At 30.7% G+C, this 19918-nt stretch overlaps 1 protein-coding gene across 9 annotated transcripts in view; it reads left to right on the top strand.

The window, feature by feature from the left end:
* Positions 1–19918, top strand: part of LOC129981562 (mucin-17-like) — a 307915-nt gene that overhangs the window by 172142 nt on the left and 115855 nt on the right. Inside the window, exon 1 of one of the 9 annotated variants that reach the window (XM_056092452.1) lies at positions 8327–8558. The exons of the other annotated variants lie outside the window; for them this stretch is intronic. The gene's annotated coding sequence lies outside the window, so the exon portion shown is untranslated. Of the gene's footprint in view, positions 1–8326; positions 8559–19918 lie in introns of those variants that run through there. 9 annotated transcript variants of the gene reach the window in all.

Here is a 19918-nt window from a genome sequence, read left to right as displayed (position 1 = left end):
TTCACGCAGAGTCAGTCGATAATTTCTTGGTTGTTTTTCATTAAAATGTCAAAATAAGATGTTAATTAAAGGGGAAAAAAGTAAAGAACGTTTTGAAACAATTTAAACTGAAATATATTATAACAGAATTGATACATCATGTATAGCGACGCAATATCTCCAACAGGCACCTACCGTTTTATTGCTAATCAATTCCGTTTTTCTTCCCGTGCTGTCTCATTCATTAAGCAAGTATTTCACACAGACCATTCGTTCACAAACAATACAACAGTTTGCTCGCCAGTGAATCATTTTTTCTTTCATTTATTTGTACAGTGTAATGAGGTATTTAGTTTGTATTGCGAGGGCTCCTTGCCTTGGAATGATTCAGAAAAAGCGTGAGAAACGAGTTAAGGTTGACCCAGATACTTTCTCGCCGCTTTGGAATGGAATTAATGGATACGACCTGTGATGTCCGCAATTTTATAGCCCTAATGAGAATCCCCGAAACAATAGTTTAATGTAATTGTTATTATTAAAGTAATTGGCATGTCACTAGAGCGCCCAGTCGATGTGTAGCTATTGTTTTTTGCTGAGGCCTGGGTGGCCACCTACTCGCGTTTTTAATCTCGGTTGTATGTCTTGAAGCATGTCTTCATTTCACTAGAATGTGTCTCCTTTATATTAATATGGTTAAATTAATTGGTTAATATTAGTCTCCTTTAAATATTGGTTAATCATTGCAATATACCAAGTGCGGCAAATTTGCGACCCTATAATAAGTATATCATATAATTAGATTTTTTTTGTTTTGTTTAAAACAATTCGATAGCGCATATTCGATTTTCTAATCCGAAACATCGTAATATAATGTTTTAGGCTCGTTTGTATTATTTCTAAAACTTTACTCTAACTTATAGCACAGTGGCCAAGTCTGATAAAAGTAAATAAGGTGGTTAAAGGTTCCGTTTTGGAGCCGGAGGGCTCTAAGTTTGAAACTTGATTCCACAGAAGATCCGCTATATAAGCTTGTTTAATGCGCAACCAATTCCTCTGCTCTCTTTTAAGAAAAGATGTACCAGCTCAAGTGTTTGTCCTTGTTATCTGACAATGGCTTCTAGTTATGAGGTCCGCCGCAGACTAGCCCTTGTATTTCGGAAATGAGGCACTATAACTAGACAAGACTTGCGTTAAATAAAAAAAAAGTACAATTTTTAAAACTTAGGAGATAAATTATCTCTAATATCAAGAAATTGAATTATATTGTAAAATAATTTTACTTGTGATTGTAAAATCAACCTTTTAAACTCATTATCTTTAAGTTGCGTTTCATACTAAAGTCAACTTTTTTTTTCTTTTAAAAGGTATGAAAAATTTAAATTGATGTTTATTAGCGAAAGATGTAAATCATGAACATTCCTTCGTCCAGAAACTTCATTTCTCTCCTGAGTCATCCTAGAATTTCTTAACGAAAATAAACGAGAAACATTATTCACGTGTCTGAAACAGGAAAATTTAAAGATCCTGTCGGCGATCGCGGGAGACTAGAAGTGAATATCAAATCCATTATTTATATTGAACTAATAAAAATGCTAATTTTGCGTCTTGTTTGGGACATAACGAAATTGAGATTGAGCAGCTTGGTCACTTGGCTGTATTAATGGAAAACGGTTAAAACTTGTAGCATTTACTCGATAATCTGTGTTGGTAAATTGTTAGGAAAGCAGTTAGCTCTTGTCGTGGTTTAAACGTCCTTTTATATTAATTCCCCTCATTTGCGGGGAGCAATGTTATATCTTGGTAATATCTTTTGTGGGATTTGCATAAATTTATTTTAACTATGATTTTCTGAAGAGCTTGTGTTTGCTGATTTTAACCATTACCCATCTCAGCTGAAGAATATGTTTTTAACATTGTTCATTTTAGCCATGGGAACAATAATACTAATAACTGTAGAATTTGTATGAACATATAAATATATTCATACAAGTAAATATTATTAGTTTAAATATATGTTATATAATTTCTGAAGAGTATTGGATTTACCAGTGCATCTTTTCAAAGAATTTCTGTAATTACGATAGTTAATATAGAGAGACTAACACTTTACATACCAGATGTAAATAAGTAATCTACCCTATTACGTATCTTGTTGTAAACGCGTTAGATACACATATTCAAAAATGATTTCAGGATTCTAAGTTTTGGAGTATATTATTTCACATTAGTAACCAGATAAATGGGCTAAAAACATTAATTAGATTTTAAAATTTTATGTGCATATTCTATACTATATATACCGTCCTTAAAAAAGTCCAATATGATCATGTTTATTGATCTTTTTATTCAAAACTGTCTCAAGACCCTCCCGACTGAGTTGCAGCTTTCCTACTCATTTTGCGAATTGAAAAATGAACCTTTCATTTAGATCTCGTGAAAAATTTTGAATTTTTGAATTACTACATTGGATTATATACTATGCAATTTCCAAGGCTTTAAATTATTGACGATAGAGAGTATGTAAAAAATTATTATTTGGAGAAGTAATTATTGAAATTTGCAGAAAATTCTCCGTTTTGATCGATTCGAATTGAAAAAGGCATAAATTATTATTTCTACTTCAGATAATTAAGAATATGTTTATTGAGTCTGAGAGAGGTGTTAGATTTAGGTGAGCTTGTGGAGTTCTGCCCTTTTATAAAGACTTTTTGTTCCTGTTCATCATAATTACGTTAAATTCAGTATGGAATATTAGGTTGTATTACTCAGAATAGATTTTTTGCCAAACTGTCAAGTTTTTCAAAACTGTGTGAAGTCTGCTATGAAGAAGGAGAATTTGTTTGCTCATCAGTTACTAAATGAAGATTTAAAATTACTCGAGAAACGTAAGGTATCTCTCAAAAGACAGAAAATTTGAATGAAAAAAAAAATTAGAAACCAGACGGTAAAATGAAAGAAGACCAGTGCCGCAATGCCGAAAACTCTTGAAATGCAGTTAAAATAATTTTAAGGAGATTTTTAAAAAGAAATTCGTATATTTTGATTATGAATACTCGATCACATCGTACAAAATGTATATCTTTGTTAATTAATGTTAATGTTTCTGAGTAAAAATTAATTCATCTTCGCTGTGTGAGATGCGAGTTAAGCCTTTTCCAAATTCCTAAAAGTTTTTAAAGAATTGAGCGAGATGGATCGAATTTTTTTTTTTTTTTCTGGAACTGGAAACTATTCCATCATTGTAAGAAGTTCTCAAAGTTAGTTGCAAATTTTAACCAATTTTGAAAAAAAAAAAAATGCTTCTAAATTACATCTTTCAAATGATCCATAAGTAACTTTTAAGTTTTCAGTTATTACGTTAAGACCTTACGTTTGACAGAGAAACTCATAACTAAATTATTATATTGCATTATGTGGTTTTAAAAATTTTCATTAAAAAAGTGACAGAAGATAGAATTAAAGAAATAAAACATTAAATTACTACCTCACACTTTGAATTTTCGCTGTTGTATGAGGTTTTCAATAAATAATAATATTTCCAGCCTACTCCAATAATCAAATGAAAATGACAAGCTGGCATATTAATGAATACTTTCATAAATTACCGCTAAAATGCTTCACGGAAAACCACTTCGTGTTTATGCTCCATTAGAATCAAAATATTCCAAAAATTTGAAGGAGAAATCGTCGTTAATGAAAGGCCTTTTCTTTCGTCATTTAATAGTTCTCCGATCCCCGCGCATTTTAAAATTCCGTCGCCAAACATTACTTTCTACCATTACAATATGGTAATGGATATGCTTTAAAAAGTAACAATGGGCCACCTCATATTAACCATGTAAGTAGATTGATAAAAGAGTAATAATTGGGGAAGTTAGTTAAAAGCTATTAGTTCCTGCCCCTAATGATCCTATTTTAACCAGCTACTGCAATGGAAAAGCTGTCATAAGCGTTAAATACTCGTTAATTGTTGGGAAGTTGCGATAATAGTCGGTTAAACGAGGTGTTTCCTCTCTAAAAGTTGCTCGTAAACGAGAATTTTTGCTGAAAAATCCTAATATTTTAAATGGTTAGAGGTTAGGAAAAACAGAATTTATGTTTCAGCTGAGAAACATTAAGGAGGGAGAAAAAAAAAAAAAAAACTATTTGAGGATATCGCTCAAGGGTAAATAGCATTTCGTTGTGGCTCTTAAGGTGATTTTATTCTGATGGAAAGTACAAAACTAGAAAGAAATAATTGGTATTTGGGTGAAAAAAAAGTGAAGAAATGCGTTATGTATTCTAATGGAAACATCTGATGTTTTATTAATTCGTCTAAAATATTTGTCAGTTAACTTGTACATATTGTTAATGATCTTAAAAAGCTAATATATAGTTAAAGGACAAACACGCACTATTTGTTTCAGTGTTCAAAGTTCAGGTGGATATTTATTGTTGCTTATCGCATAGGTTTTATGGATTCAAAGACTTTAAACCATTCGAGACGATGCATTTTTTTGGAGGCCATCCCCAGAAATCGAAATTCCATATTGAGTGCTAATTGCAATTCAACATCATTGCATACACGCTGTAATATCAGTGCAATCCGTCTCGAATGATAACTTAACGTTAATATGTAAACTACTATTATCATTATACTAGAGCATCATGCATTCTTTTTCAGCACAACTATGCTCGTTAATATTTTAAAACGTAATAATAAAGGAGCTTTGATAAACTATCTGGAAAAAGAAATAATATATGAATGAAATAATTTAATTAATGTTTGAAAAAGATTTAAGAATGAAGCCAATCATGGGGCGTAGTTTCCAAAGGGATGGGACGTGGTAGAATAACTAGTGAGAGGCGAACGCAAAGATACTCTTCGAAAACTAAAAATTATGAATAAAAAAAGGCATTTTTTTATAACGTAAAAAATATCGTTTTTAGTTTATTGCATGAATGATGTTTGATATTCTTGAAACGGAATCTTAAAATACATTTGCAGAGAAGCGTCTTTGCTCTACATAATTAAAGGAAGGAAGGAAAGAAAAAATTCCTCTTAGTCTGTACGAGTTTCATATTATAATTCCTTACAAGTTTATGTAAAGAATACTGGAAAACAAATAAAAAATATCGACATCAGCTTTCATTTTTGATTTAGAAATTTCTTTATACTTAATATTAAACGTATCTTTATATTAAATACTATAATTAAAAAAATTAGTTAGAAAATTCTTTAAGAATTTTCCAGCAAAAATGCAACGAGCAGAATTTTTTTAAAAATTTATTTAAAAAAAGCAAAAACGCGAGAAGTATATACTATTGTTTTAATTACTTATATACATGAATTATCTTAACGTCGTCACTGTTCTAGAAAATATGGAAGAAGCCAATTCCATATGCTTCTGCCAGCTTAATTTTTTGGATAAATTTCAGAACAAATACAATTTTTTTTTTATTTAACATCCATTTTTTTAAAGAACTGAGTGCTAACAGCGAAACGTTGTAAATGAAACCTTTTACTAGGAGCTTCCTTTCCCAGTTTTCCTTTCTAATTGAAAAAAAAGGAAGCGTCTTGTATTTATAACACACACAAAAAAAATGACAAAAGAAATCTCAGTAGAGGAAAATTTCGCCTCCTTTTATGAATTCGTCAACACCACATTCGAATCATTTCTCTATTCCTTCCTCTGCACCCCTTCCCGTTATCTCAATTCACACCATAAAATTTCATGCAATAAATTTGAGCATCCTTCTTGGGCCTTACAGCCACGTGGCTTATGTCACCGACAATGGGTCCAGAAGGATAATTCATTTCAGTTGCCATTCAATAAAAAGAAAAACCTAAAAAATAATAAATGAATAAAGTAGGGAGAAAAACTAGAGTAAGAGAAGGCTCCTTTTTTTTTTTTTAACTTTATTTCTGTTGAAGAGAAGTGGCACCCGAGCTGATACATAAGTGGTACCATCAATTGAGCATCATTTAGGGCAATTCTTCAAGCTTCCGTTTTAGCTGTTCTCTAATGGTGGATCCTTCGTAAAATAAGGGAAAAGATTCTCTTTCAGTCTTCCCTTTTCCATTATTTTTTTCCCTTTTTATATCCGATCTGCTTTTCCCTATAAATGACTTTTTAGCCAGAGATCCTCCTCGGTCGTCGTCTCATATGCAAATGAAGGCGAAGTGGTGGCAAAGCATTTGCCGATCCACGCCTTTTAAAAAATATGTTCGTTCTGGGGGCTGTTCATTTAATCTTGGCCCGTTTTCTTGGCGAGATTATTATTTATGGCCATCATTTGCAGAATGTGTGGAAAAGGGTGTTGAGTCGGAATCGATAGATTTATTTTCCGCTCCTTGCGAGTGATGAGGTTTTCTGTAATCACTGTTTAAATATATGGGGCTGCGGTGGCGGGAATTTTCGAAATGTATCAGATTTAAAAAAGAATGGTGTCTGGGTTTTATGGTTATTCCTCCACCAATTTTTTTTTCAATGAAGACTTACTTGGCTTCTCTGAAATAAAATAAAAACTTTTTAATCATGAAAAATTGAATAATTTTTGCAGGGAAAATAATATTTAAGACTTGATAATAAAGAATAATTATCTTTATTACCAAAACTGATAATTGATGATTGATGTATCCTTAATCTTGAGTTGGTACAGCAGAATATTAAGCAAATCAATAGTCTAGTCTGAACTAGGGTTTTATCCTTTAATTTCGATATATAATTCAAATATTTTTTTTTTATTCTGTCTTTACAACTCTGTTCAATCAATACATATTATTGTCAATATGTTTTGTAACTATATAATACTTAGATATTAGGAAAATTTCAGATTCTGGCGTACAGTTGTTTTTGCTTGCATTGTTTGCATGCATCGATTTTTATTAATGTTAGAAGGAAACGATATATGTGTTGTTTTAAATTTTGAATTACTATTTGTTTTCCTTTTCTGAAGTTCAAAAGTGAAAGGATCTTTGTATGCCATAGCATTTTTAAAAAAATATTTACTGTTTATCTGTTTGTAACAAACAATAGTACTAAAACCTAAATTTCCCATACAAACTCTGGACTAATTTTTCTTAAATTGACTCCGCCCTGCCGAGCCATATGTTATTTTACTACAAGGAAAAAAGGACTTTTCGTCGGTTATAGTTTGCGCTATAGCAATTTTGCATTCCTCTTAATACTTCAAATATTAATGCTTTTTTAACAGTTGCAAATTTTAAATGTTACTCTACCAATGCCTGAACCCTTCAAAGTATGCATAGAGAAAATTAAGCACTGTTAAAAAGTGGACATTATCTTTTGAGTATAAGGGGGGGGGGGGCGGAAGCAAGGCTAATTCTTTTTCTAGCCTTTTGTTCCATGCACTCTACTTTAGACTGAGCCAATGTATATATTTATTTTTCTTCTTTATTAATTTAGTTACTTATTTTATTTATTTTTATTTTCTCTTTTTTTTAAAAAAAATTCTTTTCTATTCAAAGTTTAAACTGCCTATTTTAGGTAAATTTTATTATTTGCTAATTATGTATCAATGATATTGTTATTGCGGAATATTATGTAGACTCTTCTGCTTGAGCCATTTAGACCCTCTTCGCTTTTTCTTTTTATGCCTGCTCCTTTTTTTTTCGGTTTTTTAAGTTTTTCTTTAGTTCTCTTTAGCTTCCTTTGCATCTAGTACACATACGTATGAAAGATTTTTTTCAATGGCTAGACCTTTTACAACTATTTAAATTACAATATTTTTTTTAATTGTGTGTTTAATAATGAGTTTTTAACGCCATCTTTGACACACACCTAATCATCATCAGAATATCCGGAATACAACTCTAATTCTATAATTACTCTGTAGTATTTGTATCTTCACATCATTGACATAAGGCAGTCTTTTCATATTGACTATATCAAACCTGTCAGAAGTGGGCACGAACTTGTTTGTGCTCTTGATTTGATTGAAACTTTATAATCCGATCAGATGAACCTTTCAAAAAAATTCTGTGAGACGGCGAAAATAGAAGTGTCTTTTGAACTATGCATTCCTTCCCAGTCTGGTGTTAATGAATAATAAAGTCCATGCGCTATATAAACTGTCTCAGATTCTTCATTTTTGCGGTTTGTTTTCAGATGTTCTGCTTAAACAGGTGCAGCCGCGACATGAAGAAGCATTCATTTTTGATTGCGTAGGATGAATATAGCTGTATTTGCAAGGTCTGTCGGAATAACCTTAGTCTGTTCGCACTATATGACAGTTTGACATCTACCAAGTGAATATTAGCAGCTGCTTCTACCCTTTAATACTGTTGTTGACAAATGCCTCACTTCTTAGTTATGTACTCGTGGTGATCCGCCTAGGTTTCATCTTACACAAGATAGTTCGTGTACTCGAGCTGCTCCAAGCTACGTATTTTATACGGTTTAAAAATGCTTATGCAGGGATAGAATGGTTATTAACTATTTTGTATTTTCTTTATGATGTGCGAGATCCGAGTTTTAAACCATACATAGATTCTCATAGTTAATGGAATAGCCCATTGTGTTTGAATAAAAATGTGTAACGGATTATTCGTCTAGCTGGCATTGAAATTCCTGTTGGTAAGTAGTTTCATTTCCGTAAAAATGGAAAGTAAACAGTGGCCATTGAATACTTAAACACATTGGAAATTCATTTATAAGACTTAGAATGAATTATTACCATAAATCTATCTGTAACATTAAATAAAAGCTAATCTATAATGTCTAGTAAATTGTTTACCGATTTAAATTATTCTACTGTATTTTTAATATTCATGAAGAGTTTACGTTTTGATATGTAATTTTGGATAGCTAAAGTTTTCTTAGTGAAATATTAATTATTTTGAACTAAATTTATATCTTATTATTGCGTGTAGAGTAAATTTTAGATCTTGAAAACGTTCGCATGATTTTATTTACACATGTATATTCGATGCAGCAGTATTAGAAGAGCTAAAAATGATCTAAAATGGATGTGTTTATAGAACCTGACATTTTTCTGTATTTTTTTTTAATTACTTTATGTTCATAAAAGATGATTACATAGAATTTTTGTTTATTTATATGAATTGAATTATTCATTGATATTCTTAGACTTTTCGACGAGAAACGTTGATTAACATTCAATAGTTGTTTTAGATTAAAAATAACTTCTTAAAATATATTCAATATTACATGCTGTAATGTAACTTTTTTTCTTGCTCATAACTTTTAATTAAAAGAAACTTTGCAATATTGTGTTCACATATTTAAGTGATATAAAACAGGAAAATAAATTGATAACAAATTATTCTTTAATCATTAATGAGAAATTTACGCCAGTTAAGCTGTTTTGAGAATGAATATGTTTATGAATATGTGAATATGTTTGATGTTTGATATGTGTATATGTTTGATGTTTGATATGTGTATATGTTTGATGTTATGTATGATGTTTATGAATTAATGAATATGTTTTAAGAAAATTATCTTTAAATTTTGAATATTTTGAAAGGAGTGTGTGTTGCTAACATTTTCGCTACTTCGTTTTAAACAGCGAGTTTTTTCAATATGGTTACTATATTGGTTTGATCTGTTAATATATGAATTAGTATATAGATATACTTTTTAATTTTTTTAAAATTTTTAGTTTACATATGCGATGGAAACTAAAACTTTTTCAAGATATGTTATTGATAATTTTTTTTTTCAAATTAAATGATGAATATAACAATTTTTTTTATGAAATACTAATTAACTTTTATTCTTCTGGGTTTTTTTTTTATTTATTTGAGTTTAAAAAATACATTTTGTCAATCGATGTACGGATATTTTCACCTCATTTTTTTAAAGCCATTACAAATATTTGTATTTTTTTAATCCTTTTCTCTATTGAAACTGTTTTTGCGAAAACAAATTATTCTGTTCTTTATGCGACTGCAAATTATAATTTATATTCATTTGAATTCTGATTTTAAAATGCAAGGTTCTAATTGAATCGGCGGGACTCCGAAAATTCTAATATGGGGCTTAACAGAATAATATTGAAATTATTGATAGTTTAATTTTAAAAACTCATGATGGAATGGAAACTCATTCGAACTATTGATGGATTGTTTACATTTTTCTAATTAACTAAAATCTCTATACGTAATAGATAAATAGAAGTATTTTAAAGGAAATTGCATCTTTATACTTCGAATTTCTTATGTGATAAAAACAGAAAACACACACACTTTTTTATTAAGAAATTTTTTTTTTATAAGAAACAATCTCTTCAGGAGAATTCTGATAACCCTTTTTATATATCTTTTCCCTTCTGGCCGAAGACATAAATAACATAAGCTTCCGATGTTGCCAAACTCAATTTCGTAAAATGTTTGAAAACTGTTATTGTGCAGAGAATCATAATCAAAAGTATCGTAAAAAGGAAAGGGAATCGGAAGGGAACAAAAAAAAAAAAAACAAAAAAAAAAACAAAAAAAAACAAAAAAAAAAGAATCCTAAACTTTTATCAAAAGTGATCGGCGGAAGTTTTTCCCAAAAAGATAAATGCAATTTGTCTTTTTTGAACATTTATTTTTTATTTGTATTTTTTTCTTTCATAATATATAGAATTTATTACTACCTATTTCCCACCAGATCAAACCACAAGATAAAAAATGACTTATTCACAGTGGTTTTCAATTTCATTCCTAGACACTTCGAAAATACGATATTTAGGTGTAGTTTTAAAGCTTATGGAAAATTCCCTTGAGATAGCAGCAAAAAAATATATATTGTTTGGCGGACGATGCATTGCCATTTTTTTCCTCCTCCCACTCTACTATGAAAAATTCACATACGATTCTGGTACATTTTGTTGGAGAATAAAGTTATGTCAGGTGAAATATTACGATCTTAAAGTACTTTGCTTTTTTTCCCATATTTTTCTCACCATTCGCCATATATTATGTTTAATGGTAGGCATGATGGTTCAATTTGGCTCTAGAAATACCATCGAAAGGCGCTTCCATAACTCAAGGGCCTTTTGAAGCCCAAACACATAATTTTCATCTACTTTCGAGAGTCGTGAATAGGGCCATGAATTGTATTGAATGCCCTTTCTCTCCTATTAGGAATATTTTCAACACGCTCCAAAGATATTGCCCAGTCCTTTATTACAGAGTAATTCCCATATTGCCTTTTAGACCGAGTGCTTTTCGTTTAGATGATGCACTTTATTTAATTCACTCGAATTCGCTGTCTTTAAATATGGTCTGTTCATTGTCCCATCCCTTCTATTTTTATAGTTGGAAAGTTCTTAGTTTAAATTAACTGTTCATCATTTTAAAATAACTCGGTTATTATTTGATTTAATAAGGTATTGAGATAATATATGGAAGGCACAAACTTTCTGGAGAAAATCTCCTTACATTTCCATAAATAGCTTTTTCAATCTGCTTTTTTTTTACCTTAATATATTATTTTGGCAACTAGAAGATGCGAGTCAATAAGATGGCGCAAAGTGCCCTTCTTGAAAAATTTCGTGTCTGTTGGACTTTGGAGATATAGATTTGTTGCCATAATGGGGGAAAAGTTATAGGATCTCTATTCCGGTTTAATAAGTTTTACTGCATTAATCTTTATAAATGTTCAGAAAGGTGTATATATATCTGAAATAATTGGTTCTTTGATTTTTCCTAATCTCAACCATTGGTCCTATTTCACCAACTTTTATTTCAAATGAAAACGCGTTGGGCTCTAAAGTTCACGCGATATATCTTCGAAGGTTATTTAAATATAAAACTTTTAACATAACTTTTTTTTGGATCTGGAACCCTTTGTTCTCTTACCACAAAATCAAAATTCTGCCTAATGCGTGGCTCTCATCAGTTCAAGGAAGGGGGGAGGGATAAAATATAAACGGATCTAAATAAAATCTGGGTGTAATGTACTCTGTCAAATGTTATGTTGGTGCGATGAGAAAGTTTGAATAGTGAGACTTTTGTTTCTGTTTGATCATCTGATCCCAGTTTAAAATTTAAGCTTTTTTAGCCCTTACTTTAAAACTTGCCATTAGAATTTTGAACTATGTCTCCAGCTCCGAAATCGTGTCTTTTTCACAGGAGAGTATATAGCAGTAGGCCGTGGTGGCTTGATAATGAGATCTCGGCTTCAAAACGGAAGGATTACAAGTTCAGAATCGGATTCTATAGAAGAATCGTCGGGCAAACGGATCTGGTATATATTTACCGAATTATTTTACGTTCAATACTTCTACTTTATTTTTGCATCATCAAATAAGTTTTGATGCCGAGTAATACCAATTACAAGGGGAAAAACTTTTTTAAATTAAAATAACTTACTGTAATTAATAATCAAATATTTTTAATTTCTGTCTTTAGCTGATATCTATTGTTTGTTGTCGGAGTTACGTTCTTCTTTTAAATCCTATTAAAAAAACTGTCATATTATGATGTCAGTATGATTTTAACGTTCCTTTTAAGTAGCGTCGGTATATAAAGATTTAAACCGTCTGAATCATTGCTGCATATCTGAAATTTGAAAAGTGTAAGGATGTGTGAGCTAAGGTGTCCTCGTCGTTTGAGCATGGTTCAGAATTCTGAGATCTATCTCGAAATGGCTCTCGTGTTACTTCGAAATGGGGTCATAAATATAATTAAACTAATTCGCTTAATAACGTTGTGAGCCTCGATGGCCTAGTGGTAAGATCTTGGCCTCGGGACTGTAGGGCTTCATGTTCGAGACCCGATTCCACTATAGATCCGTTGTGTATGTAGTTCTGGTGTTAATGCCAAATCTGATGTCATGGGTCATATATTCTACCGGTAGTAAGGTGCGGAAGTTTAGAGAGGGTGTTGCTAACTCAGGTTTCATACTTGTCATCTTATGAAAGCTCAAAATGAGGAAGCCCCTTGTTGCTTCCAGACGGGAGATTAATATAACTGAACTAAACTTCATAACCTCCAATTTAGCAGATGATGATATTGATAAGTCGTTGTTTACGAAGGAATTCTTGATGGCGAGGAAAAAAAAGGCATTCCTTTGGAAAAAAAATGCATCCGTCCTCTGTCACTGGGATAATATTGACTTAAGCTACCCATTTTCATTGTTTTTCTTTCGGAGAGTCGGAATCCTCTTCAGCAATCCTCACGGCAAACAATGCTATCGCTCACCTGGGCTGATTCCTGAAAATACGACTCTGATAAAGATGAAAGAGTAGTAAATAAAATATTTGACATACCTCTACCTGTGTCTCTTCCCACAATGCAGGCGCCTCTGCTATCACCATTTGATGCGATGGAATGCAGAATTCGATAGAAACAATTGAACTTTCTGGATAAGGAACCGATAACGCCGTGCGAATGCGTTTTTCATTAAAGTGGCGTTGGAATGGTTTGATTCACTTACTTTCGGAACATTTTTTTAAAGTATTGTTTTAATACAGGAACTAGCAAATAAAAGCTATTGTAGCTGAAGTCTTATAGATTTGCGGAATAATATTCTTTTATATTATAATCTGTTTTTGATGTTATTTTCAATTCATATGCAATGTGCTTAAGAGTGATTAATCATAAAAGAACCCAAAACTATCTTCTATTTCCTGTCTATTTGCCGTGCTTTTTATTTGATTTCTTTTAATGAATGTAAATTTATATAAATGTTTTGAAATTTTAATGGGTTGTTATTGATTCGAAAAATTTGTTTCCATTCTTCAAAAATGTAACATTTTTTTACTTATTAACCCATTTGCCGTCGTCTCAGTCCTCGAAAATTTCTGTTTTTCCTCTATTTTTCGCCGCATTAGAACAAACAAGAATAAAAGCTCAAACAAATAAACATTTACAAAGCGTTTTAAACATTTAAAAGTTTTAAAATATTAAACACTTGAAGCGCATGACGGCCGCCCTGCAGAAGTTTCACTCGAACCCGCTAGATGCGTTTCGGACGACTAAGAAACAATTTTTGACATAATTACAATTGAAAATATCAGATTAACGTATTATATGTGTGCATGTCTCGCTTGTCCTTGTTGCTAAAATTAAACGTTTAAAAACGTCGGGATATTAATTTTTTTAGTTTTATGGTTTTAGAAATCGGCTAATTTTTTCAGTTTATCTTTTTAGAAATCGGCTATCATTTTCTGATTTTGGATTCATTATATAAAATGTACACTTTATTGCATAAAACTGTATTTGTTTCATAATTGGCATAACATTCTGTTATAATATAATGCAATATTTGATTTTTTTACATAATGAATTACTTACGAATATAGTTGTATCTTAAAATGTGCATTGCGATTGACTATTGATTGCAGTTGCGGCAAAATTTTTTCAACTAGTTTATTTTTCGATCCCATATTTCAATAAAATTCAGTCTTTAAATTTGCAATGTTTTATGCATATAACGTTATTAATGCTGTGATTAAAAAAAATCTTTATAAATTCAAATTTTATTAAGGAATTTGTATTAAATATTTCGGTATTTATTTACTTTATTAATTTAAACTTTTCCTGCTCAAATATTTTTCTTGATATCTTTTTTCCAAAACATTTTTTCGCAAAAATGAGAAGTTAAGATTTTAAAAAACGGGATGGTGAATATAAAAATGGTTTTAATTTTTTTTGTAAGATACACTCCTTTATTTTTATTACAATAAATAATGATAATTATCGTCATTATCATGTACTAGGTTAAATATTTTATTCATATAGCATTTAAATTTGAAATATTATTAAAAATTATTATTCTAAACGCTGCATCTTAAATTTCACTGCATAGTTAAATTTCTTTAAAATTTTCTTTAATATTTTATTTTAAATCCGAAAAGGTGTAGCGTATTATTTTAATATATTTTTTGTATTTCTAGATATTTTATATGCACGGTTTTTAGACTTAGAATTTATTTTATTATTTTGCACACACTTTTAGTTGCATAATTATTTTATTTATGTACGAAATTATTCTTGTTTTATTTATGCAATAAATTATTCTTGTTAAAGTGAAAATTCATCGTTTTTTCCGTGACGAAAGAATTTATCTTTTAGATGTCTGCTTTCATCACTTTTGTTCTTAATGCAACAACAAACATTGCTCTTAACAAATTTGCATTATCAACAAAATGGAATATTTACAGATTTTTTTCTAAATGTATGCAGTAACAATGCAAGGAAAATAGAAACAAGACGAATATTTATATTTGTATTGTATAATTTAGAGAAAGAAGTTTATTAAAGTAGATTGCGAAATTTTTTCCTTGTTAAAGACAAATTTTTATTAAACACTAGAGAGATTTTCTTGGATAAAAAAAATAGGATTCTTGAAGAAAAGTATAGATAATTTTAGAAAGAAATTTTCTGTATATTTAAAAAAGAAAAACCCTCACGGTTAATCATTTCTATTCGAAACTTTTTTTTAATTCTCAATTTTTGGTATTTTATAATATAGAAATTTTTTGAAGGACGTTTGATTTGAAAACTGAAGGGCGTTTTAGGCTAGAATTAAATATTATTTCAGTCATATTAAATTCTCTCATAAGCTTATGAAATTTCTGTAAATGCTTTTAAATTTAATGTTTTTTTTTCTGTTGAAATAATGAGATGAATTTACATTCTTTATTTGAACTTATCTGTATATAATATTATAATTTATAATGAGATTTCGAATTATATTAACGTAAATGTAAACGTTTTGCCGCATGTATCTTGAAACACGAAGGCTTTCGATAAAGTAAAATATATCGTATCCGTAGCAGATAAATGTCGCCCCTGTGGCATGTAATTCAGTAAACCACCAAATCTTGTCTCAAGCCTATCGTTGTTTTTATCATTAACATTAACAAAGAAAACACTTCTGGATTCGGATTGCTTCGAAATAAAACCTAGATCTATTCGAATGTGCTACTGGACACTTTTTTGGGAATCGTTCCAAACACAATAACACCGGAATATCTTAAAACCCTCCCTTTGTCAAAGTGAAACATTATTCTCGAATCTCCTAGCCAAATCTGGAATTAATTCCAGACGAATAGCAAATGGAATTGTTGTTGAACTTTTCCTAGTTGTTCCGGTAGCGGAGATTTAGAGAAGACAGCGTTGCGGCTGCGATAATGTAACCTTTTGAGTGTTAGGCATTCAAGTACCCGTTTGAAGCAGATGGGTATTATTTTGTTTAAGACGGATCTAGTTTTAGACAGGATTGGATATTGAGGCTTATAGTGAATATTTTCACGGATGCATAGTTGTCTGAATTCGTACTGCTTACGATTGAAATGGATGATCTGATTAATAAATAAAACACTGTTATTTTGATTTCTCGGAATTATCTAAAAATATTTATTTGTTTAAAAAATATTTTAAATTCTTCAGATGCTGTTTTTCTACTATCAACTCAACTCGCTATATTAACCCAGAGCTTGTTTATTTTGTTTCACTATGAGCTTATTTTTACGTTATAATGTTATGGGAAATATTTTGAATAGTTATTGAAATTTCTTATTTAATTTTTTTTAAACGTGTTATTGCTTTTTTTAAATTAATTTCTGAATTTTTGGAAGATGTTGCTTTTTTTAAAACTATTTATACTTATTTCAGTATTTCGCTAATTTATAGCATAGAAAATCATTCTATTATCTTATGCATTTAGGAATAAAATGGTATGTATGTAGCATTTTTTAAATAATTGACTACAGAACTGTTAAAAATATTCAAATTTCTTCTGTGTTCTTTTATGGTTATTACTTTTTTTGGAACAAAATAGGGTAAAAGTGAATTATAGTGTGCCCCCTGCTGCGCCAACAATGCCAAGTCGCCAATAAAGATGGCGGACAAAATAAACAAAAACTTCCGCGGAACAGTTACGGTTACCATTTCCCGCCATATAATTAGGACTTTTTACTGATAAGTATTGTTTTTTTTTTTTTCCATATTGCCCGGTGCCTTCTACAGATGCCGAAGGCAGAATTTTTTAACTTAAAAAAAAAACATCCTACGGCTTCGCTAGCAGCGGGAGCGGGAACCTAGTAGCTTCGCTAGCACATTGAACATAAGGACTGTGTGGATAACAGAAACTGTACATAACCAAAATAAAAGAAAGAACGGAGAACAAAGCAACATTTCAAACAAAACATTTCATCTCCATACAAAATTTCAAACAAACATCCTTTTCCCAACTTCATCAACTCGTAAAAAAAATATATTCCTCTCACCCTTCATCCATGCTGCCGGTTCGATATCAAACCATTCTCAATACAAAATTTCAAACAAACATCCTTTCCTAACTTCATCAACTCGTAATATATATATTTAACACGCCCTTCATCCATTCTACTGGTTCGAAATACTCCCGGATCAACTAACCAACCGTTAGAACAACAAAAGAATTACGAGAACTGCGAAGAATTCCATTGCAGCTGTCTTTTAAAGTGAAAATGCAGACGATATTTTAAAGCGCGTACTGACAATTAAAAATTGCAAAAGAATATTTTCTGTTCGTATTCACATTAAAAAAAAAAGAAAATAACTTTTAATTATAAGCTTAACTTTATTTAATAAACTTTTAATTATAATAAAGAACAAAATTAAAATCGTTAATCAATATTTTTTTTAATTTAACATTTTTCATAATATAGTTTATGTATAACTCGACCATTCCAAAAAATAGTAAACAAAATAGCATTAGGGTTGCTAGAACAGCTTTCCGATGGGTTGCAATATTGGCTACAAACTCGGGGGGCACACTATTCTTCACTTTATCCAAAGTCTGTTCAGAGGAACTCCACCTGACAGGCTGTTTGAATATAAGTTAACACGATAACTACAAAATGAAGAGTGCTAAATAGATAAAATTGGGTGCGTAGATTTAACATCTATAGTGTAGGAACCTGTCGAATTTCAAGCGAAATCCAGCAAAGATTTTCCGTCTGTCGGTCTGTACTTTCAGAAACGTGTTATCGCGATTATTCAAAAATGTAATGACTTAAATATATCAAATTCGGTACGGGATTTTATGACTGCAAGTGAAATTTTAGTTTCATTCAGTTCAGAAAAACGTTTCTAGAACACAAATTCGGTTTCTCGGTGTTATTAATGCATGCCAGAGATTAATCGCCAAATAAATCATCAAGGATTACACGATAGATTCAATAAATATTCTAAATTCTAGCTAAAAACGGATATTTCGTAACTATTGTAGGCCAATGCCATGTAAGGCATTCACTGTAATAACATCTTTATTAAAGAGTATGCGAGGTAACTTTGGGGAGAACCATTCCCCCTGATTTTAGTTTATTTGCAGATTCTATCTTTTACTTAATGGCGAAGTTAGTTTTAATAACAGCTGTAATGGTGGATTTTTATAATTTGTTTTTTACTAAAATGTTTAATTTAAAAAAAAATGAATTATTTTTTTCAGTAGAATTTAGTAGAATTTTTTTCGCATTGGAATGTATTTTTAATATCAATCCTCTTATCAAGGCATTTTCTGTTACAAAACTCCATCGTGCTTAATTTGTATAAAGTACCGATTTATTTTTAGGCCTCTAACGTAATGCTAATTAAGTACATTTTCAAAATTGCATGAATAGTCTGGCTCGTTTCCGTTCCAGAAAGCAATTTAAGTTTGAAATAGCCTTTAGCTCCTTATTCATTCAGGGCTTTAATTACGTTACTTTGTTCGTCGTGGTTGTGAAAGAGATCGACTCACCTTTTAAAGACTTGATTTGCTGGTTCGTCAAGTAGCTGTATATAGTTGTTTACTACAAATAATCAGTGCTTCTTAGTAAAAGGCAATCATTGAAGAATGTAACTATTTCAAACATTTCCGTTGTACTTAGAGATGGAATCGATGAAAAAGAATCTGCTATAATTATGAAGGAATTTATATTGTAATATTTTTAACAGAATGGTACATTTCATTGGCTAAGAAATGCACTTGTATTCTTCTATTAAACTGACAGTAAATGTTATCAAGCTTAAATGTTGGATTGGGTACTTATGTGTTAACGGCTGTATTTACTAAACTACATTAACCATATACCACTTGCCAACAAAGTTAAATTTTATTTACGAAAGAACTTGTTTGTTGCCATCTTTGGCAATAATTTATTTGGTGGTTTTTCTGATAAATTTATTTGACGGCATTTGATTGGTTACCATAAACTAAGAAATATTTGATTTTTTCCCCACAGTTAATCGCTGTATGCGAATTATATCCAAATACCTTGAAGTGAATTATCCCTTTTCTGTCAGTGCGGCAGTCGCGGAATCAGAAGCAAAAACTCTAAATGTACCAGTTACTTGTTTATTTTTGCAGTCCCCAGGTTTACTTAGCAATTTTCAGATTAGTCATGATCGCCAAGCTCTATTAGATAGTTGCATTCCCATGTTTATTTGGCGATTTTTAGACTACGGCAAAATCTCCAAGCTCCATCATATATCTGTTTCTGTTAGAAGGATTTCATGCACAAAATAATAATAAAAAAAATAATAAACATATATAAGACTATTAAAGTGGCAGGACTTTAATATCTATAGCAATTTGTTGCTTAAAAACTTTTTGCTGAGAAAATCATGAAGTTTTATCGAAGATTTAGTTGCAATTAAATAAAACATATATCCTCGATGAAACAGTTGTTCGCCAAATGCAGCTAGTTATACATAAGATACCAGGACTTCGCCAGGATGGTTGGCGGCATTGATTGATGACGGTTTGCATTTATTAAAAATTTATTATTATGCCTTTTATTTATTCATCACTACACAATTCACCGGAGGAAGGAGCGATGCCTTAAAAGCAAATAACATTTTTTCCCCGAATAGCAAACTCAGTATAGAAAATACATAGATATATGGCAAATGGCTAGTTAGAAAATATTGTTTACTCTTGGACTTGTTTCGAAGTGACACAACACGATTAAGATGAGCTTTCCTACATATTTTTCATGTATTTGGGTGTGA

Source organism: Argiope bruennichi, chromosome 8, assembly GCF_947563725.1.
Source record: "Argiope bruennichi chromosome 8, qqArgBrue1.1, whole genome shotgun sequence".
NCBI classification, from domain to species: domain Eukaryota; kingdom Metazoa; phylum Arthropoda; class Arachnida; order Araneae; family Araneidae; genus Argiope; species Argiope bruennichi.
Note: the sequence above shows the minus strand (reverse complement) of the source record. Positions and strands in the feature narration are given on the sequence as shown.